The sequence below is a fragment of the Pelodiscus sinensis genome, chromosome 2, assembly GCF_052426305.1.
Source record: "Pelodiscus sinensis isolate ZL-2025 chromosome 2, ASM5242630v1, whole genome shotgun sequence".
Taxonomy (NCBI): Eukaryota; Metazoa; Chordata; order Testudines; family Trionychidae; genus Pelodiscus; species Pelodiscus sinensis.
The window spans coordinates 212873943-212897923 of NC_143053.1; the positions used below are offsets into that span (position 1 = coordinate 212873943).

Sequence of the window (23981 nt, forward strand, 5' to 3'; positions counted from 1 at the left end):
ACAACTATCTTCAACACCAATCTGAATTTCATTGGAGGGAGGGAACAGTATGACTCCCTGTAACAGTTTCAGTCCCGTCTGTGAGCACCCCTTGGTGGCTAAAAGGAGTCTCACAATAATTACCTTGCCTGCTCAGAGGCGAGGCACAGTCCAATCTGTGGCCGAGGTGCAGAGTTCCCCCTTGCCTAGGGGTCCTCCGAGTCGCTGCAGGCTAGCCTTTTGCCAAAGGATCTAGCCCTGCTTAGTTCAAAAGGCTCAGCTCCCACTCGGAGCTGGCCCAGGTGCTGATGTTCCCAGTCAGTCCAGAGGTCTGCCTGGGTTGAGCTCCAGGATGGAACTGCCTGGCCTTCACTTAGCAGCTCTTTATATAGCAGCCTGCTGTACCCTGATAGGCTGCCCTTCTACCCTGCTCAGAGGACCTCTCCACTCTTCCTGCTGCTGGCTAGGGTGCTGAAAGGCCTCCAGTAGGGAGGTCGGGCTCTGTCCACCCCATCACACTCCCACCTCGGGTCCATCTTAATTGTGAAAAAAGGCCTATCACTACATCTTCGATGGGTGAAAACAGTCTTGGATGACTAAATGGTTCATTATCTGGAGCAGTTCTTCTAGGCATGATTTCACATTGGCTATAGTAGAAAAGAGCAGCATTTCTCTGGCCTCCCTTATTGATAAAGTATCAAAATTTCTACAAATTCCTTAAGCTACAGATGAGCCACATTCAGGAATAGTGTTCCATAGAGGCTTGCGTGTGACACCTTCCCTATCATCCAGGGTCACTGAACTAGGGCAATCCAGGCAGATGGTACAAGGGTGCTTGTTTTTCCGAACCAGCATGTCAGGGGTAGTAGACAGAAGATGATTATATAATTCAGATGCATGCCAGCCCTTCAGACTTTCTGTTATGAAGTCACCTAGTTATAGGCACATTTCAAAATTAGCTTTACTTGGCAATAATCGCATTGCCGATCAACAGCCATAGGAGAAGCCGAGCTGGGAACTTTGCTTTCCTCACAACTCCCCAGGAGCCAGACTTGAGCAGATGAAGTCAGTCCCTACTTCAGAAGCTCTAGAGTCCCTTCTCTATCCCCCTTCTCTCAGCAGAGAGATGCTGAACTGTTCTGAGGGCTGCAGCCAATCCCAGTGAGCAACAACAGGGCATGAGACGCTCAGATGGGACCCCCATTTCTTTTATGCCCCCTCACAAAGAACACACCCCTGGACATCATTAATGGCAGGAGACGGCTTTTTGTAACATTAGCTTTAAACTAGTATTTTGTCTCCTGATTGCCCCAAATTCCTCCTCCTCCTCCCCTCACCACAAACCTCACTCTCCCTGGTTTCCATGATCCCCTCCCTCTCCTTCCATCCCCAGCAGTGTCCCCACTCCCTTGATCCTATTCATCCAATCTCTACTTTTCCCTCTTACCCCACTCCTGCTCCATGACGGACAGGAGATAGGAAGTTAACAAGCCTGCCTGATCACTTCATTTGCACCCCCCTTCCTCATACCCTCTTTGTCTTCTGTTTCTCTTTGTGAGAATATGAACTCTCCAGCTCCTGTGCATTTGCACAGCATTTGCAATGATGAAGCCTAATTGGGGTCATTGGGCACAACCCCAATAGAAAGAAGTAAATAGCAATAATGCCCATGTGACCTGGAACGTTAGATATTTTTACACACTATGAGCCACAAGAATGTGAATGAAGTGATGAACTAAGGTAGTGAGATAAAGTGTTATGGTATCTGTGATGGTCATGGTAGTGAGATTAGCAAGATTAGGTTAGGGAATATATATTATTCAACCAACTTCTTCTGGTGCAAGAGACAAGCTTTCAAACTGCACAGAGTTCTTATTCAGGTGACTTGTAACTCTTTGTAACTTGAAAGCTTGTTTTTTATCAACAGAGTTTGGGCCAATAAAACACATTTCTTCCCCTACCTTGTCCTATCAGTGAGATAAAAGCCATCAGAAATTCAGTAAGAATGAAGTTACCTCCCCATTTCTAATGCAGTTCAAAGAAGGCTCAGGTGCAGGTTTGATTCTGCAGTTCTAGGACTGTGTTATTACAGTGCATCCTCCCATTAAACTGCAACAAAGACAGACATGATTATCATGTCCTAAACAGAAGGAATTGCATGTGGTGGCATTCAGGTCCTTAGTGAAAAGCAAAGCCAGTCAGAAATGCAGGAGAGGAAACTGGAACTATCAAATAGCAGAACCCGACAGCAGTAATGAATACTACAGCTCCAAGTTTCTGCCAGAGAGGGATGGATTGCTTTTTTCAATGTGCTTCCCAGGGTCATTACTAGACAAGTTATTTGATTAAACCGCCAGCCACAGGTTGAGTGCAAAAGGTCACCTGTGTCTGTAGAAAACCAAACCAGATGAATAGCTGTAACTCCCCCTGGGAGATGATCCGAACTGGGCAGTGATGAGTGCTGTTGATGGGAAATGGCATTTCTGGCTCGCCAAACAGAAGATGCATCCTGCCTGTTAATAACTGCCAGCAAAGCAGAAGCCTTTCCTCTTTTAAATAGCTTCAGAAAGGGCTCTGGATTCCTTCCTTATTCACGTTTATTTTCCTCAAGCTGGTGGCTGGCCACACTCTATGATTAATGTTATATTACTAATACACTTACTTCTTCTCAACTGTGTTCATAATGGGAGTAGCCAGTGTATGTAATACCCTATATATGCTACGAGTGCTATGTAAGTAATAGAACCATACTGTAAACAGTCCATGAAGCTTTTTCATTCTGACCTGCATAGTTGATGATTCAATAAAAATAATAAATCATATCTGACTGTCATGCAATAGATAATGCATCCACCGGCCACTGTAGCATTTAAGTGCAGGATCCAAAAGTTAGATTCACAAAACATTATGGCTGACATAGGACCTACATGCTACAATCTTCCTTTGTTTTAGTCATCAGTTCATACTGCCAGGCTGTCAGCCCCATCTGCCCAAGTTATGCCCTTGCCCGACACCTGCTATGCCACCATTGGCCAGAGCTTCTTTCTAAGTTGAAAGCCAGCATCTGTCTCCATATTACTACCACCAAAACTCCCACCAAGAGGGATAGTCATTAATGGGATCATCACTCCTCAAAAATTGAAATGTTTTATTTCCATCAGCTACCCTAGAGGAATATTTCAATATAGGAAAACCTCATTATGTTTTTATACTCCCTCACCCCCACTTTCAGAATCAACTTTGTACAAAAAAGGCTTTAAAACCAACCATGGTAGTTGGTTTTGTTACTGGAAATAGCAGTTGAAAATGGTCTGTGCATTCCAGTTGGCCATCTAGGTATTGGAATAGATAAATGGGCAAAAGAATGAGTTGGTGCCAGGGAGGTAGGGAGGGATTTAAAAGTAATCACTAGAGCTTAGAACCAACTTCAGGATTCCTAATGGAAGTGATGTGAATTTCTGCTACAAGAAGGTAAAGGTTGCCTAATGCCATGTTGCAGACCAGACTACAAAATGACTGTAACTTATCTGTCCGGGTATGTCTACACTACAACGTTAATTCGAACCAACAGACGTTAGTTCAAATTAACTTTGATAGGCGCTACACACACGATCCGCTAGTTCGAACTTAATTCGAACTAGCGGAGCGCTTAATTCGAACTAGGTAAACCTCATTCTACGAGGACTAACGCCTAGTTTGAATTAACTAGTTCGATTTAAGGGCTGTGTAGCCACTTAATTCTAACTAGTGGGAGGCTAGCCCTCCCCAGCTTTCCCTGGTGGCCACTCTGGGCACCACCAGGGAAACTCTTCTGCCCCCCCTCCCGGCCCCAGAGCCCTTAAAGGGGCACGGGCTGGCTACGGTGCCCGTGCCAGGTGCAAGCCTGCCAGCACCCAGCCAGCAGACCCTGCACCTGGCACGGCTCGAGCCAGCCACCCGCTGCCACCCAGCTCTCCGCCTCTTCCCGGGACCAGGCTGGCAGCTCCCGGGAGCCTGCCCGGGGCCGCAAGAGGCAGGCACCCACCTGGTCTAGTGCGGACATCGTGGACCTCATCCACGACCTCCACACTAGGCACAGGAAAGTGGCCGTCTAGGGCAGGATAGCTGCCAGCCAGGCCACCCAGGAGCAGGTTTGCATGAAAATCAGGATGGTCCAGTGAGACCCCCCGACCCTGAGCCCTGAGCTTAGAATGGCCGTACTTGGTCAGACCAAAGGTCCATCTAGCCCAGTAGCCTGTCTGCCGACAGCAGCCAACACTAGGGACCCTGGAGGGGATGGACCGAAGACAACGACCAAGCCATTTGTCTCGTGCCATCCATCTCCAGCCTTCCACAAACAGAGGCCAGGGACACCATTTCTACCCCCTGGCTACTCCATGGACCCAACCTCCATGACTTTATCTAACTTCTCTTTAAACTCTGTTCTAGTTCTAGCCTTCACAGCCTCCTGCAGCAAGGAGTTCCATAGGTTGACTATTTGCTTTGTGAAGAATAACTTTCTGTTGTTAGTTTGAAGCCTGCTACTCATTCCTTTCCTTTGGTGTCCTCTAGTCCTTCTATTATGGGAACTAATGAAGAACTGTTCTTTATGCACCCTCTCCTCCCAACTCCTGCTTTTAGAGACCTCTATCATATCCCCCCCCCCCAGTCTCCTCTTCTCTAAGCTGAAAAGTCCCAGTCTCTTTATCCTCTCTTCATATGGGACCTGTTTCAAACCTCTGATCATTTTAGTTGCCCTCCCCTCTCCCACCCTCTCTCTTCCCCTCTCCCACCTCCTTTTCCCAGTCTCCCTGAGTTTTGTTCAATAAAGACAGTTTCTATTTTTGAACACACGTGTCCTTTATTTTGTACATCAGGAAGGGGGCTAGGGAGGGGTAAGTGGAAGGAGGTGAGGGAGGAATGGGGTACGAGCCCCCGATGGGGAGGACTGGGGTGGCTCTGTGGGCTCCTCGGGGTGGAAGCTCTCCTGCAGCCCCCCAATTGCCCCCCCCCCCCGGATGGCAGCCTGCGGCAAGTGCAGCCGGGCTGATGGCCGAGTGCTGTGATGTGCCCAGTGTGGGCACTCAGGGCACTCCAAGCCAGAACTGCTTTGCAAGCAGGGAACCCCTGAGAACTGTCTGTCCAGGGTGGGGGTCGGGTCCCTTTAAGCACAGCCCTCGGCTAGCCTGAGGCAGCAGCTCCACACTCTAAGTCCTAACCTGATGCCCTGCCAGCACTGCTTCCAGCCAGCCTTGACCTCTGTTCACGGTCCACTCAGTCTGGACATGCTAGTTCGAATTAGAAAAATGCTAATTCGAACTAGTTTTTAAGTCTGGATGTGCTAATTCGAATTAGCTTAGTTCGAATTAACTAATTTGAACTAAGTGAGTTCGAATTAGCGCTGTAGTGTAGACATACCCTCCCAGCTTTGTCAGGTTATGTCCCATACTCTTCACAACAGCTGGTCCCACCAGGAGACTTAGGGTATGTCTACTCTATACTCCACCACGTCCAGGGAATACATCTGCTCTTCTGCCTTTTTTTTTTCTTCAGAAGAGCAGATGCCCTCTTTCGGAAGCCCTGTATTCCTCCTCCTATGAGAAAGAAGGGCTCTTCCAAAAGAGGAGATTTTTCCAAAATTTGGCCCAGTGTAGATGGGCCAAATTTCGGAAAAGCCTCTTCTGAAAAACCTATCAGAAAAAGGTAGGCAATTTGCATACCGCAATTTGCATACCTTTTTCTGATAGATCACTGTAGCGTAGATATAGCCTTAGAGTCTGTCTGGATGAGGAAGAAGCAGGAGCTATGAAAGTTTACCTGTTTATAACATGATCAGAACAATGAAAGCTGATTTATGCAGTTATGTGGCCAGAACAATGAGGGGTGAAGAAGATGGCGACCCAGCCCCAATTTTTGTTCTCTTCCCCAAAGGGAGAGCTGTCAGCTATTCAGTGAGATGTACCCATAGACATAGAAAAAGGATACTTATACCAACTGTTTTCTCTATAAAATGGAGTGCAAAACATTTAATTACTGTCTGGATAATGTATTGTAACTTAAGAAGAGATGGAACTAACAATGAAAGAACAAACAGAAACCTCTATGGGTACTTCTAGACAGAGGCACTATTTCGGGATACATCCAGTATCCTGAAATAACATTTTCTGCATTTTAGCAACAAACCTGTTATTTCAAAATATATTTCAAATAATGGGCTTGCTATTCTGATGTCCCGGTCAACCTCATTCCACGAGGACTTGTTGGAACAGTGGTCTATTTCGAAATTTGGCACTGTGTAGACAGTGCCAGATTTCAAAATAGACTCTTGAAATATGCTATGCAATGTGTGTAGCTCGAATTGCATAGCTTATTTTGAGCTACATGGCACTTTATAGACATATGAAAGCAAAAGAAGAGCCTTGAATCCCTGATAGCTCTGTCCTCTAGCTGTCACAGAAAATGGAATCATAGCTATGTCCACCATAATTTCATAGCTAATACTTGCTATCATTGATTGTTCATTATTTATTCTTTTACATCCCTATTTATCTGTGCAACAGGAAAGGAAAATGTTTCCTTCCCATAAAATAAACATTGGGCATATTTCTACACAGATATTTCAGTTCCTTTTGCTACGGATAGAGTGCAGGGAAAAGAGAGGGGAAGTTTGTACGTAAACATTCACCTAGGGAATTAATAATGCAACTGTGCTGCTACACTGATTGGAATTCAGGGTTCATTCCCAGGGCTGTGCTCTGACCTATTTCCATTTCCATTCTGTCTACCTGTCAAAAACAATTTGAGTTTGGGCCTGTGAGCGTGCTGAGAATTAGATGAGGTGAACTTTGCCACTTTTCTCTCTCTGATTGTGATTTATTGGTGGACACGTGACACACTTTTCAAAATCTCAAGTTGTCACGCTGCATGCTGCAAATCTTATTCCTACAACTCTAGATTAACTCCTTTTATGCATATTACTTATCTCATCCTTATCACAGGAATCACACAATCTAGCAAAACTCTGGTCATCTGAAGAAGTGGGCTGTTCCTCTGAAAGCTCATGATACCATCTACATGCTTTGTTAGTCTATAAAGTGCTACCAGAGCAGTTTTTGTTTTTTAAGTTTATCCTGTACAGACTAACTCAGCTACCCCCTGAAGTTTACAATCTAGCAAATTAATGACAAACTCTAACTTACATGGATATGCTATAAAAACAACTTTTTGAAAAAACTAGTCATATATATACAGTATCATGAGCTTTTGTGGCAAAAAACCACTTCTTCAGAAGAGATAATCTTGAGTAGAAAAAAAGGGGAGGGAAAACCCTCAAAATAAGAAGGGAAAGAAGAAAGGGGAAAAATTACCTGTCAATATAGTCCTGGTGCTAATGAGATTTATTGAGTGGGCTAGAAGTATCCCATACTTTCCTTTTGATGTCATTAGGGTGTTGAATGTAAGGAAAGCTGGTGTTATAATAAGTTAACCAGTTCAAGTCTTTGTTCAAACCAAGTGAGAAGGTGTCGTATTTACATATGAAAGTCACTTCTGCACTCTCTCACTATAGCTGGCTTGTGAAATTCTTACTTTTAAGAAGAATGGCTACTTTTAAGTCCATTAATGAGTGTCCAGGCATGTTAAAATGTTCCCCTACAGGTTTCTGTGTGTTACCATTTCTAATATCTATTTTGTGTCTATTAATTCTTTGAGATTGTAGAGTTTTGCCAATATACACAGAGCACAAGTGCTACTATAAAACTTACATAAATACAGCACCTTTCATTCGGAAGGTTCTCAAAGCATATTGCAAACCAAAGATTATGATTAAGGCTGTCAATTAATGCACGTTAACACCTGCAATTAACGTACAGCAGAATTAACAGTGTTAAAAAAATTAATGAAGCAAAATGCAGGACAATGTAGCACTTTAAAGACTAACAAGATGGTTTATTAGATGATGAGCTTTCGTGGGCCAGACTGGCCCACGAAAGCTCATCATCTAATAAACCATCTTGTTAGTCTTTAAAGTGCTACATTGTCCTGCATTTTGCTTCAGCTACCCCAGACTAACACGACTACATTTCTATCACTAAAAAAATTAATGTGCGCTAATCTACAGAGGGCTGCAAACCAGCATGAGCTTCTCGGGAGACTCTCTGGTAAAGTGCAGTAATGAAAACCGTCAGCAGAGGGCGCACAGAAAAATGAAGCAGCCAGAAAGAAAAAAACCTGAAGACGTGATCCCAGCTCCAGTGGAGAAGTAAGCAAGAAGTAAAGACCCTGACACCTGTCCCTCTCCCCTCCCAGGTGACCATATTTTTAAAGATAAAACGGGGGGGCTGATTCTGGGGCTGACTCCCCCCTCCCAAACTCTGCACTGCTCATGGTGAAGTCTACCTGCCACCCCCACCCCAGGAATTACCCCTCCCACAAGCTTGGGGGCTGACCCCCCCACCCCAAGCCCAGTGTCATCTGTAGTTGGGGGCTGAGTCCCCTCCCAATTCTGCAGTGCCCACTTCAGAGTCTACCCCCCTCCAGCCCTGTGCCGCCTGCAGCTGGGGCTGAAATGAAAAAGGACCCTTTTGAATTGGACACAAATATATTGATGATGATTTTATAGAAAAATGTATTGAATTATTTCAGATATTGACACAATTCTGCTGTGTTTTCATGATCTATAGTGATAAAATATCAGGCAAAGTTAATGGATCAAAGCAGCAACAGTTCAGGTATTTTGAATGGGAAGTTTATGTTTAAAATACTTCCAGATCATTCTTTGCCTAAAAGGACTGTTATCTGTAGCTACTACAAGTTTGAGTTCCAATACCATTGAAGCACTTCAAGTCTTCAGTACCAACTATGTGCTAAGCATGCTTTTGCCTTCTGATCTTGTGCTACAGATAATCCACCAGCAGCAAATGAGTCCAGCCAGCCACCAAAAAGGACAATTACAGAGTTTCAGGATCGCTACAAGCGCATGGATCAAACAAAATACAACACCTTAACCAATGCTATTACAAAGTGATTAGCTATGGACTGCAGACCATACAACATTGTAAATGACAGAGGGCTAAAAGATATTATTCAAATAGCATCTTCCAATTAGTCATACACCTTGCCCTCCGGAGGAACCACTGCATCACAAATAAATGACTTATATGACAATGAGAAGACTACAAAGTTGGAGCTTCTGAAAATTGCACTGGCTGTTGCTTTGACTGGTGATCACTGGTCATCCTTGAGCAATCATAGCTATCTTGGTGTCACGTCTTGGCACATCTGATTGATGCTACACGAACACTACAGTGGCTTGCTGTAACAGTGACTCATACTAAAGAGAGACATTATGCTGAAGCATGTGCAGAGTGTTTCATGGATGTTGCGAAAGACTGGAATATTCAAGAAAAGGTGACAGCAATTACTACTGACAGTGCACGTAACATGGTAGCAGCGGTCAGTCACTTGCCTTTTGAACACATGACATGTGTTACTCACAGTCTGCAGCAATCCATTACTGTAGCACTCAGTGATGGTGGTTTTGAAAATGTGCTGGGAAAATGTAGAAAACGTGTGGGTCATTTCAGACACAGTCCAGCTAACAGTACAGAGCTAGGAATACAACAAGCTGCAAATGGACAGAAACAAGAACATCTGGTACAAGATAGTTCAACCAGATGGAATTCCACATTGGCTATGATTCAGTGCCTGCTTCACAATAAAGCTGCTATCACATCCACATTAGCTCTTCAAAAGCACCATCTATCAATGCCAACAGATAAGGAGTTTGAAAAACTGCAAAAGCTAGAAACATTAAATCATCCAGACCTAGCTTCTGCAGTTAGAGATTTAGGGACATTGGAGGATTGTGTCCTTCACCATCATGTCTAACAGTCATTGACAGACCTATCCCGCATGCACTTATCTCATTCTTTTTTGAACCCACTTTTTCTTCTCTCAATGCCATACATTTCTGATTTTGCAATTGTTACACTTCTTAGAAAGCAGACATCAACTCTGAGATTACTAACCAATTATTATTTTGTCACACATGGAGAGGTGGTTGCTTCACTTTTTATTAGAAAAAATGTTTAGAATATGCCACAATACTTTGTATAAAAGTATATTTTTATATTGAAAGCCTGCTTTTTAAAATGCATTCCTGTAATAAATGCTAGAGCTGGTTTAAAATGGTGCAATGGGACTTTAAAACCACAAACAGGAAACATTTTGACTCTTATCTATGTAAATGACTATGGAGAGGCAGTAATGCACATTATGGCCACCAACAATGGGAATACAAAATAGACATCTGCAGGTAATTAAAATCTGAATAGAGCATCTGAGCTGCATAATAGTTCAATAAGTAATTTCACAGCCTTACTCAGAGATCCAGAGGTTAGTTGTGAAGAAAACTTTCCTTTCCACAATAGTTTTTGCCATGGATTCCAAGAACCTCAGTATAGACATACAAGAAAGCTCACTCAAAATTTGTCAGTGGGCTTCCCACAGAGAACTCAAGAGTAGGTCATCTACTTAGGATCTGCTTTCAAACCTGCACTAGAGGTTACTCAGCAGATGATATTGTTTGACTCACATGACCCCTTTTGTTTTCTACATAGAACTTCATTAGTTAAATTGAAGATTGAATACAGGCTTTGGTAATTGGTTTACCCTCTAATAATTAGGACTTACACCTATTTAAGGGTAATTAGCTTACTTCTACAAGATTCTCCCATTCTTCACTACACCCATGTGTTACACAACATTAGAACAAAAAATAAATCAATATTAAAGTATTATCAGTGGAACTGGAGTTAGAGGCCTACGTTTCCAGGGTGGATTGTTAAGGTGTGTCAACACAGCAAAGTTATTTCGGAATAACGGCCATTATTCCAAAATAACTATGTGAGTGTTTACACAGCAATTCCATTATTTTGAAATAATTTTGAAATAACGGACGCCTTATTCTGACTTCTGTAAACCTCATTCTAAGAAGAATAATGCCTATTCTGAAAAAATAACTATTTTGAAATAAGGCGTGTGTAGCTGCTCCACTTTCGCTATTTCAAAATAGCCCCTCACCAGGACCATTCTAAGTTATTCCTCCTGGCTCTCTAAATGGACATAGCATGTCTGCATTAGGGAAGCCTGCCTCAGACTAATTTTGTGGCTTCCCTGCAGTGTAGATGTGCTATTTTGAAATAAGCTATTTCAGAATTATTATTCTATAGATGTAGCCTTATTGACGTGGCACAAAGAAAACAGGGAATACAATGAATTAGGCTTGAAACAGCTCAGACAGCTTCTCTCATGAGAATGCAACATGGTGGCAGTGTTTGAACTGCACAGCCGTAACGTGCCATATCTGGCCATGCAAGCCATGAAACTACAGTCTGAAGCCCCTAGAGGCTTGGATTTTGCAGACACAAACCTAGCCAAAGATGGGTCTGGTGGAAGGAATTTGAGCTGCAGAAAAATGTGGTTATGCAGGAGGGTAGCAGCTGGAAAACAAAACTATTATTTCACCTTCCTGGGGAATGTGGCTGGAATGTCTGCAGCACTCCAAAGCTCATTGCTGCCTCATGTTTCACAATATCCTAGGAATCCTGGAGAGCTACTTTCCTCTGAAGTAGAACAAAAGTGTGCAAAGATGCAGGTGTAGTCCAAAGGGGAGGAGATAAAGCCCTATGTTACTGCCTTAAGCATGCTAACTGCTATGTGCAATTTTGAGGTCTGGACAGATTCTCTGATTCAGGACAGGATACTCTTCAGCACTTGGGATCACTACCTAAGGCTGTGTCCAGACTCAGGGGGTTTTTCGAAAAAAGTAGCCTTTTTTCAAAAAAACTTCACCTGCGTCTAGACTGCAGCCGCGTTCTTTCGAAATTAAATCGAAAGAATGCGGCTTTTCTTTCGACAGTGATAAACCTAATTCCACGAGGAAGAACGCCTTCTTTCGAAAGTGTCCTTCGAAAGAAGGCGTTCTTGACAGCAAACAGGCTTTTTAGAAAGAGAGCATCCAGACTCACTGGGTGCTTTCTTTCGAAAAAGCGACTTGCTTTTTCGAAATTCCGCGTGCAGTCTAGACGCGCTCTTTCGAAAGAGGCTCTAATACTAATACTAATCACTGTGCATGTGTAACCCACACACCTAGGCTGCGTCTAGACTGACATGATTTTCCGCAAATGCTTTTAACGGAAAAGTTTTTCCGTTAAAAGCATTTGCGGAAAAGAGCATCTAGATTGGCACGGATGCTTTTCCGCAAAAGCACTTTTTACGGAAAAGTGTCCGTGCAAAACCGCGTCTAGATTGGCACAAGAAAGCCCCGATCGCCATTTTCGCGATCGGGGCTTTTTTTTTTGCACAACAATACCGCATTGTCTACACTGGCCCTCTTGCACAAAAGCATTTGCACAAGAGGGCTTTTGCCCGAACGGGAGCAGCATAGTATTTCTGCAAGAACACTGACAATCTTACATGAGACCGTCAGTGTTCTTGCGGAAATGCAAGTGGCCAGTGTAGACAGCTGGCAAGTTTTTCTGCAAAAGCAAGTGCTTTTACGGAAAAACTTGCCAGTCTAGATGCAGCCCTTGTGTGGTTACTGAGCAATGCAAGTGGTATCGAGACCACAGCAACAGCTAAGATCAAGAGATCTCTACAGCATGTGCTGGGCACTAACTACCTTTTAGCTCAGGGGAGAAGCTCCTCTACTCAGCTCCAGAGGTCCCAGGTTCAAATCCACCTGGTGTCAGTTACACATGCAACAAAGTTAGAAGGGAAATATCATATGTGATTTCAGCCGAAGAGTTGAGCCTCTTGCAATGTGACGTGCTGTTAAACAGCTTCTACTAAAGTTAGACTTTTAAAGTCAGCAAGTCCAGTTAACTTGCAACCAGGAGTTTTTTTAAGAGCTGGCTGAGGAGCTCACTGGAGCATTAATAATGATTTACAATAAGTTTTGGGGACACCACAAAAGTTGTAGAACACTGGAAGAAAGCTAACATTGTGCAAATATTTCAAAAGGATAAATGGTATGATCTGGGTAATAGGCCTGTCAATCTGGCATCAATCCTGAGCAAGATAGTGCAGCAATTGATATGGTCTAAATTAATAAAGAATTAAAGTAGGGTAATATACTTAATGCCAACATGGATTTACAAACATAGACCCTGTCAAACTGACTTGGTTTTTTTAAAAATAAGATTACTGGCTTGGCTAATAGTTTTGATTTAATACACCTAGACTTCTTTGACTTGATATGGAATGACATTGTGATTAAAAAACTCCCAGAAAGATATTAAATGAACAAAGCAAATATTAAATGGATTTAAAAGTTGGCTAACCGATAGGTCCCAAAATGTAATTGTAAATGGGGAAACATGATTGTATGGATGTGTTTTTAGTAGGGTCCCAAGTGATGTTTCATCCCTATGCTATTTAAGATTTTTATCAATGACCTTGAAGAAAACATAGACTCATCAATGATAAAATGTGTAGATGACACAAAAATTGGAGGAGTGGTAAATAATGAAGAGGACAGATCACTAATACTGAACAGTTGGTAAACAGGTTGCAAGAAAATAATATGCATTTTAGGACTGCTCAGCTGCTGAACTAGAATTCCATGGTGAGTCACTATGAAATGACCATGAATAGGCAATAGGACATGGAAAAAGTGAGAATGACTCTACAGCAGTGGTTCTCAAACTTTTTGGCCCATGACCCACCCCATTCAGTGTAAACTTTTCTATGGACCCCCAGCTAACCACCCAAAATGCCTTCGCTTGTCTCTTAATACCTTAAATACTAAATTATTAATATTAGACTACTGGAGCATACAAAAGATTTCAATGTTGTCTTTATTTAGCAGGGGTGTGGAACTGTTTTTGGGTCAGGGCCATTGACAGAAAAATCAGTTGGGCCACACAAAAGTGCGAGGCAAATTCCCCCCTTCCCCCGCTCAAAAAAAAACAAAATTAAAAAAATAACCCTCACTGATGTGTCCCCCAAGTTAGACACCTCACTCCCCTGGCTCTCCAGCTCCATGGAGAGATGGAGGTGGGGCAAGGGGGGAGGGAGTATGAGTAGACTAGAGATGAGCATTAATTTAAAAAGAAAGGTATAGAAATTGTTTGAAAAGGAGAGAAATATGACTAGGCAGAGATTTAGTAAGAAGGGAGACACAACATGGATACTGCTGTTGGCAGCCCACTGCCCTGCCAGCCCACCACCAGGACTCTCTGGTTGTGGAGCAACCATGGTCCTGCCGGACCACAGATGTTGCTAGACCAGAGAGTCCCAGTTTATAGAGGTTCAACTCATATTTGGTTTTTCAATGAAAAAGAAAATCTAAATTTCTTCTGGAAAGCAGTCACTTCCTGAAAAAAAATTTTTTTGTACATAATCCAATTGTGTATCCAAAAACAGTTTTGAAAGAAAATTATCAACCATCCCTAGCAGCAAGTTATCAGTGTGATCACCCAAGGGGTCATTATAATAGATTCTTTGTGTATATGATAGTTTTCCCCAGTGGATGGTCTGAAAAAAGCATAAGGGACCAATTACTAGCAGCAGCTACAGAAGTTCTTTCAGCTCAAGTATCAGAAATCTTTATTTTTGGTGCTGAAAGTTTACAGGGATAAATCTGGAATCACCATGGTACACCTGTCAATTTTGGGAGCTTTTTTAACATAATGGTATCCTAGCTGGGATTTGAATTTCTGTGTGGACTTCTGGGACTTGGTAAGCTTATTAAACAGGAGAATTATGTAACGCACTGGCCCAAGACTTGTGACCACAGGTCTACTCACTGCTGAAGGAATAAAAGGGTATGATTTTGATGCTGAAGATCCAGATTTCATTGGCCACTCAACACAGTGGTAGGGGACCACAATTTGTGATGTCATCATCCAGAACGTTATCATGGATACACTATTTCTCAGAATATGAGATACAAATATTTCCTAAGTCTTAGGTGACTGTGGTCTGTGATAATAAGGGTTGTGTGATATAATTCACATACAGCCTTTCAGTCAAAAAAAAGGGAGAGTGTGGGGTCTCAAGGTGCATTTCTGAAGTGAACTTAGTACCATTCACATTGTAATGCAAAGCCAACTCTCAGGAGTTCTTCTCAAGATTACCTTAGACTTGGACTGTATGGAGAAATTAAGAATGAAAATACCATTGGAGTAAGTGAAATATTAAAGACTATATAATACTCTGAGGGAAACACTCACAAGAGAAGAGGCTGTGAAAAAAAAAGCTGAAAGATTTTAAAAACTTAAATAATAAAGAGAAAATAAAGAGAAAACTAAAATAGAAGGCTGAATGAAAGGGTCACGAGAAACAAGAAGCTAAGAGTTTTTGTAGAAAAGAATAAAAAACGGAAATGTGAATCTAGAGCGGGCCTTAAAAGTTAGATAGTCCAACACAAATAGACAGCATTTACTGGTTTTCTTAAAAGCATTTCTGAAATAGACAACACTTTCCCACCTTAGGAGTGCTGAGAAGAAATGATTGATGTGGGACAGATGTTTTCATCATACACTATTCTACAATAACTGAGCGGTTTCCAAAGCAAGGGAAACTCCAGGAGCATGGATTGAGAAGTGTCTCTCATTAGAATATATCACTTATCAATTCAGATTTGAGTCAGCCACACACACACACACACACACACACAAGACCAACCCATTTTTAAACAAAATTGATATAATTTTTTAAAAAAATGTTACTTTTTTTCTGTTATTATTTATTGTTCTCCAGGGGTTCTAAAATGTGAATTTAATTAGATTCACCAAACCAAATATTTTTTTCTAAATATTTTCTTAACTTTATAGAAAACTACTTGTTGCCAGATTGAAAGGCTAGATCTGTGAATCATTGAACACTTTCAGTTCTCAGGAGCTGAGGATATTCTACAAAATTACAAATACATAATTTATATGTTTTGGTTCCTATCACATTTTAGGAAGAATCTTTTTCTCTTGATTCCTTAACACTGAATTAAGATCTTTTCTGAGGGCAATTGCCTTGGAAAGGGGTTTGTAGGTATTAATGGTAACTTTATCATCACTGTGTTTCTTTTGCTAGAAGCAAATAAGATTGCAATTTAGCAGGAGCACAAACTCCCACAAATAGCTCAATAACCAAGAACCTTTCACAAGGAGGGATGATATTCTGTAAAGCAGTATGACACCAGGGCCGGATTAACTCTTCTAGAGGCCTGGGGCTATTAGATTTTGTGGGGTTCCTAGGATTTAGGGTGGGACCAAAAATGAGGAGTGCAGAGTGCTGAAGGGGGCTGCAGGTTATGGCAGGAGGGTGGGTGTGAGAGGGAGTGAGGGCTCGGGTGGGACTTGGGATGAGGTGTTTGGGGGGGGGTATAGGAGGGGATTCAGGACAGGAGGTGGGGTGAAGGGTCTGGGCAGGAGTTAAGGTGTTGGGTGGGACTTAGGGTTAGGCTGTGGTGTCTAAGAAGGAGTTAGGGACTTAAGGTACAGAAGGGAGCTCAGGACTGGGGTAGAAGGTTGAGTGTGGGACATTAACAGGGGAAGCTCTACTTTGGTGGAGGGAAGCAGGTGGCTGAGGACAGGCTGTGGCCACATGGCTCTGTATTCCCTGAAGACTCCACCCCTGCTCCCATTGGCTGGGAATCCCAGCCAATGGGATGTGTGGAGCAGAGCCTGTAGATGAGGGCAGTGCAGGGACACCGCTTCCCCCAGCCCTCTTGGCGACATGGTTCCAGCCCAACAGGGATGATGGTAGTGCGCAGAGACACCTCTCCCACTAGACAGGGCCAGATAATGTGTAGGGGCTTTTAGTGCCTGCAGTCCTGGGTAAGGAGGCCTCACAAAAAGATCTGGATTTTTGGCAGCCCAGAGATCTTTTTGCAGGGCCCTCTTAGCCCCTTTCTTAATTTGGCCCTGAATGTCTCAACGGGGGAGTTCAATAACAATTGAAGGGGGAAAACCATGCAGATCCCCTTACTCTCTCTGTGACCCTAAACAGAGAAGTCCTGTGGATTTGCTATGCAGGAGTGACAAGAGCAAGATTTGGGCAGCCAATGCAGCCTTCATAAGACAGAGGTACAGTAACCGCAGGGATTAGTACAACCCAAGATGTAAACAGTGTCAGATCAGCCCTCTGGCGTGGGCAAAGGATATCTTTGTCCCGCTGCATACAGCAAGCTGTGCAACTAAATCTGTCTTTAAAGGAGGGGGCTACTGTAAAATGAAAGCCAAGAAACAATATGGTTTTGCTTTTAATAATTGCTAAGGATTACACTTGGTTTTCATGAAACATCTGCACTGGAGAACAATGCTGTAAAATGTGCTATTTAAGCATATTGTCTAGTTTAAAACAATAACTAGAAAAAGCTACCACAGTGGCACCCATATTCCGCCTTACAAACTGTACCCAATTTTCTTAAGGCAGAAAGACAAATTACTACAAACTATTGCACCTTAACTAACAACTCAGTAATTCATTTGCTTTAAAGAAAGTGTATCGTGCAGAGTGTTGCAGCACCAATTAAAATCACAGTGATTATAGCTCTCAGAAAGAATCAGAATATCAAAACTGGTAGGGACCTCAAGAGGTCATTGAATCCAGTCCCCTGCCATCGTGGCAGGACCAACCATGGTCTAAATCATCCCTGATAGATGTCTAACCTGCTCTTGAATATCTCCAGTGATGAAGCTTCCACAACTTCCCTAGGCAATTTATTCCAGTGTTTAGCCACCCTAACAGTTAGGAATTTTTTCCTAAAGTCCAATCTAAACTGTTGGAGGAGGGGCACCCGCCTTTTCTTCTTCCTTGTAGGCCCTCCATTTTATTTTTCCTCTTCAAGATATGGGTTACATAACCCTAATCTGCCAGGTAATCAGAGGGATCATAGTTACATAACTCTAATCTGCCCAGTAACCAGAGGGCTCATAAGGAGCGGTCACCCTCCCCCAGGGCCCTCGGTATGCATGTCATCAGCATAACCCAGCGGTGCTAGGGCAACATCTAGCAGGCTGTTTGGTCTTGTAGGCCACCTGGGGCAAAAGCCAGCCTGGTTGCTGACAGCTCTTTGTGGTGCAGCAATCTAGTTGCACAGCTGTAACAACTGCTAGCACAGGTGGTTTGTTTTAGTTAGGAGTCTGCAGCAGGGCCAGTCACACATGCACATATACGTACCATCTCGTCCTCCAGTCCGCACAGTGGACAGCATGTCAAGCATAGAAGAACGGAAGAAAGAAGACCAGAAGCAAGAAGACTATCCATTTACCTGGGTTCCTGCGACTCCGTGTTGCCTCAGCTTGTTCCTGTCACCTGCCTCTTTTCTCCAGTCATTGAGACAGTGGTAGGACTGTTTTAAACCATTCCTGTTTTGGGTTCTGGCCGCATTCTAGGCTTTAATTGTGACAACCAGATTTTAGGTTTGCTTTCTAAGTTTAGTATTTTGTTAAATAAACCAGTTATTGCTTTAGCTATGTTCGACTTGATTAATGCACATTGATACAGATATGGTGCAGATGTAGAACCTGTCCCCCAACTGGCAAGATTCAGTCCTGGTCTAACAAAACTTTCCTTGCTGCAGTTTAAGCCTATTGCTTCTTGTCCTATCCTCAGAAGTCAAGGAGAACAATTCCCCTCCCCTCCGCCTTCCCTTGTGACACTCTTTTAGATGCCTGAAAAACACTATCATGTCCCTTATCATGTCTTCTTTTCCAAAATAAACAAGCCTAATTCCTTCAGCCTTCTCTCATAGCTCATTTTTTCTAGACCTTTAATCATTTTTGTTGTTCTCCTCTGGACCCTCTCCAATTTCTCCACATCTTTCTTGAAATGTGGTGCCCAGAACTAGACACAATACTCCAACTAAGACCTAATCAGAGTAGAGTAGAGTGGAAGAATGACGTCTCCTGTCTTGCTCACAACACTCTTGTTAATGCATCCCAGAATCATGTTTGCTTTTTTTGAAACAGTGTCACACTGTTGATTTATATTTAGCTTGTGGTCCACTAGGACCCCTAGTTCTCTTTCTGTAGTACTCCAGCTTGGTATCATCTGAAAACTTAATAAACGTACTCTTGATACCAATATCTAAATCGTTGATCAAGATATTGAACAGAACCGATCTTGTTATGCCCTTCCAGCATGATTGTGAACTGTTAATAACTGCTCTCTGAGAATGGTTATCCAGACAGTTATGCACCCATGTTAGCCCCAGTTAAGTTGTATTTGCCTAGTTTATTGGTAAGAAGGTCACACAAGACTGTATCAAATGCCTTACTAAAGTCTAGGTATATGTCCACTGCTTCTCCCTTATCCACGAGGCTTGTTATCCTGTCAAAGAAAGCTAGCAGATTGGTTTGATATGATTTGTTCTTTACAAATCCATGCTGTCTGTTACCTCTCACCTTATTTTCTTCCAGATGTTTGCAGATGGATTCCTTAATTACTTGCTCCATTATCTTTCGTGGCACAGAAGTTAAACTGACTGGCCTGTAATTTCCTGGTTTGTTCTGATTTCCCTTTTTATAGATGGGCACTATATTTTCTCTTTTCCAGAGTTCTGGAATCTCTCCCAACTTCAATGATTTTTCAAAGATGCTAGCTAAAGGGTATGGCTACACGGTGTTGGGGGGGGGGGGGGGGAAGAGAAGGAGGTATGCAAATTGTGCTCTCATTTGTGTATTTTCTTCCGATTCTTTTCTCGGAAGAGGTTTGGCCCATCTACACGGAGCCAAATGTTAGAAAAAAACCCTCTTACAAAACCCCATGTAAATCTCGTTTTACAAGGAATAAGGGGGCTTTTGAAAGATGGTTTTTTTCCCAACATTTGGTCCCGTGTAGAAGAGCCAAATATTGGAAAAACCTCTTCTGGCAAAAGAATCGGAAGAAGATATGCAAATGAGAGCATGATTTGCATACCTCCTTTTGAGGAAAAAAACCACAGTGTAGCCATACCCAAAGGCTCAGATACCTCCTCTACCAGCTCCTTGAGTATTCTAGGATGCATTTCATCAGGCCCTGGTGACTTGAAGACATATAACTTTTCTAAGTTATTTTAACTTGTTGGGTTTTTTTTATTATTTTAACTTCTAAAGCTGAAGTTAGAATCTGGAGTTATCTGATGTGTATATGGAGCTACAGTATATCTGGGACCAAGTAAGCTTTTACATCAAGCAATAATCTCAGTAATTTTCTTAGCAGTCTACGTGTATCTCTCAGACCTTTCCCGATTTCTAATGTCTTTAGAACCTGTAGCATTGTAGTTCCTAATTATTTTGACTTGAAAAAGTTATCTGCTATATTTAAACTTCAAGCGGTTCCTATGGTAGTAAAAAGCAGCTTCAAGAAAGGCAAAATATCAAGAGCAGACAAATTGATGGTTTTGAGAATCCTCGAAAACAAGAGCAAATTGCAACCGGTGACTCAGCTGAATCATAAGGCACATTCAGTGTGAAGGGAATCACTAACACAATGAGCTGTGACAAGGACAAAGTTGCTTATATCAGAAATTTAGGCCACAGCACAAAACTTTAATAGGATTCTATGGAGGGAAAAGTTAGTAAAGATCTCATCACCTTTGGACCACACAAGCCACACTTTCAAAGACTCATCTGTCCCATTAAGTTAAGTGAATGAAAGCACACATCTACAAGTCTTACGTGAACCATTACTGTACCTACCAGACTTCAGCAAACCAGTCAGCTCTTTGCATGTACATGTACCGTGCACAGACTCTTATGTTATTATAAGAGTATTAGGCAAGCTTATATGGGAAAAGAAAAAACACTGCATTTCAACACATCACTTGAAAAGGTTGGCAGCATAGAGAGAGGTGAGAACAAATAACTCCTTTAGTGCCCTAAGCTTTTTTCCCCCTCATCCCCGAATAGCCAAAATTATAATTCAGCCAAAAGCATCCTCAGAAACAGCAGTCACAGCTTCACTTTATTCAAAAGTGCTTTGAGAACTAGGTGTGAAAAGGTCAGATTAGATTCAATGATGTAAACAAGTGGCTTGGAAAAATTATATTTCCTTTCTCTCAAATGAAACACTTAATAGAAAATGGGTTGCTTTTGAGATAAACTACTATTCCCTCTTTTGTTATTTACTGACATATTAACTGGAAGTATTTCTATATAAAAACAAAAGCCAGTTATATTTAATGGCTAGGTCCAGCTATATAGCAGTAAAACAAATTACTGCAAACTACTACACCTTAACTAACAATCCAGTAATTCATTTGCTTTAATGAAATTGTATTATGTAGAGAGTGTTGCAGCACCAATTAAAATCGTTACAGTGCAACAAAAATTAAAGGCTTGGATTATGCCCAGACTTGTATTGATGTATAGGGGCTAGACAGCACTTTAAAAAGTTCTGTCCCTCACCATCTTCTTTCCTCTAACACTTAGCATCCAAAAGGAAGCAAGAAGAGAGCGGGTCATAACAGCATCCATGTGCCTGCAGCAGTCAGCAAGCTTTTAACCTTTCTGAAAGGGTAGTGGAATTTCCACTATTGCAATGCACACTTCCAAGGAGCTGTCAGGAAGAATTTTGTCTGAAAGCAGCAGACAAGTCCCTCTATATCTCCTCCAGCATGCGCTGTGAATAAAAACCCCCAATCTGGCCCTATTTTAGTAAACTGTAGATACTCTTATAAGGCTGAAACTCAAACTTTATCATATCATTATTGATAAACTACAAAATCAGATTAAGAATTAGAAACATAATAGCCTCTGAAGTTCATCTCTCATTTCCCACCATTTTGATTTTGATTAACCATCAGGAAATAAAACATCATTCTACCTTCTAGCCATAGATAACCAACCACCAGGAGTTGCTCCAAGAACAATTGTTGTTGGTTCTGCTTTTTCTACATTCCCCTCCCTCATCAGATAAGCTTGATAGATATCAAGTAGGAGCTGCAAGACATAAAAAACTGTATCCCAAAACTGTGAAGAATATGACATTTGAAATACTGGGAGTATGGACAATTTCCAAAAAGAATGTTTTATGTTTGCTTTTGACTCACAATTCTTAAGTATACTCCAAGAATGGCATAGAACACTAAGTAACTGCTTGAGAGAAGCTCCCAGTAAACATCCACAAAACTTTCTCATTGCCTTCCCACCCAATCTTAAAACTGTCATTTGTTGGAATGTATTCCCAAAAAAAACCCAAAACTTGACACCAGTTAGGCTACTGGTGGGTGCAGACAATTGCCTGTCATGCTAATCAATATGGTCTTATTGTCTTCTCTTATAATTCTGTAAGCAATTTGAGGTAGGCACCCTTTTTTGTCCTGTGTTTGTACAGAAGCGTGGTTCACTTTGAACATGAGATGTAAAGCCCAGACACAGCACTTGCACTGAGCAAGTACTTTCTTTGCTTAGCAACTGTGGGAGAAAAATCAAATAACTCCAATTGTGTCTAAGGGGGGACACTGGAGGAAATCAAAACTCTCTAAAAGAAAACTGCTGTAAGGGTTAAAAGTTTTCCAGGCCTCTCTCCCTGTAACAGAGAGAAATCATCTTAACTCTAATCAAGACCCTTACAATGCCTCCTATCTCAAGTTCATGGAGACTCCCAGTCGGTCACATATTGTCATGTAAACTCTTATCTTTGTCACAGTTTGCCTTGTAACTCCTCACTCAGGTTCTCATGTGCCTTTGTACTGTAAAACTTACTTCTAGCACTCCTGATGTGAACAGAAATGTCTCAGAGTACTTCTGCTGAGACTTTGATATGTTAAAGAAAACAATCAACAACTAAACTGTCTGAACATACTGTATAAAGAATCCCTGAAACTGTCTCTCAGGGCTGCTGCTGCTCTCACTCTGGTAGCTGTCAGCCTCCATGCATGCATAATAAAGTTTTCCTTCTAGATTTCTCTCCTGCCTCACTGCTTTGACCTCCAGCCTCGGACATTTCTGGGGACTCTGTACCCCAGGGGAGTGAGATTTTCCCCAACAATTTGGTGTCAGAAGTGGGATGGCTTGGAACTCCAGTTGGAAAGGCTGACGACGGGGAACGGGAACGGACTACAGCGCGCATCTGGAGGGTAAGGGATCCATTTAAAATCCCCCAGTCCGCCTCCCTGTTCTCGTCACCAGCTGGAACCGGCTGGCGGTAAGTCATCTTTTGCTCCAACATTTTCTTTAAGAGGCTTGAGGGAGATTTAAAATGAAAACGCTGGGTATAGCCAAATAGAGCTTGGATTTTGTTGCTGACTGATCGGTGGCGAGTCCAAGCACATGGTTTTGAGTGAGTGAAGTCCGGAATGGGACCATAGCCACACTGGTGCTGTCAGTGTCACTGAACAGCTGCCGAAAGCAAGGGCGGTTTCCCCCGGCACATAAGGAGTGTGAGTGAAGCTGACAGTTTGTGTGGACTCCCACACTATCCTTGGAGAGGGTAGTGTTGCTGGATGCCTGAGCTATCCTTGGAAAGGGTAGTACTGTTGGGCTCCTGTGCTGTCCTTGGACAGGACAGTGCTAACATGGGTGGGATTGCTCCCTCGAGTCTGTCTCCGACTGAGGGAAAAGGTTTCTCACAGCCTGGGACTCCCTTGTCTCAGATAATAAGAATTTACAGTCAGCTAGGTAAATTGCCAGCAGGTTTGAAACTAAGAAGACTTAAGAAATTAATGAGCTTTTGGAATAGCTACACTCAGAGGAATTCCCAGAAAAAATGGCAACTAGAGGGTAGCTTTGACTTAGAAAAGCTTGCTTATCTTAGAGTTTTCCTCGAGGAAAAACATCCTAACCAGATGGAATATTGGTGCCTCTGGGAGGATGTGGCAGGAAAGAAAGAAAAAAATCAGAACATTATGGCTAGCCAAAAAGATTCTATTGACAAGCTGCAGCAACAATTGGCTACTCTAAAGAAACAGCTTGATTCCCCAGATGTGCCATCTGCACCCCCACTATGCTTTGGACCCTTGTCAGCTGAACATTCTTTCCTGTTATCTCCCTGTTCTCCTGGAAACCTTATGGGACGTGACTTGTTGTGTAAATTGG

At 42.4% G+C, this 23981-nt stretch overlaps 1 pseudogene; it reads left to right on the forward strand.

Moving 5' to 3' along the window:
• The first annotated feature begins 8091 nt into the window (after positions 1–8091).
• LOC142826840 (E3 SUMO-protein ligase ZBED1-like) lies at positions 8092–9893 on the forward strand (annotated as a pseudogene).
• The last annotated feature ends 14088 nt before the right edge of the window (positions 9894–23981 follow it).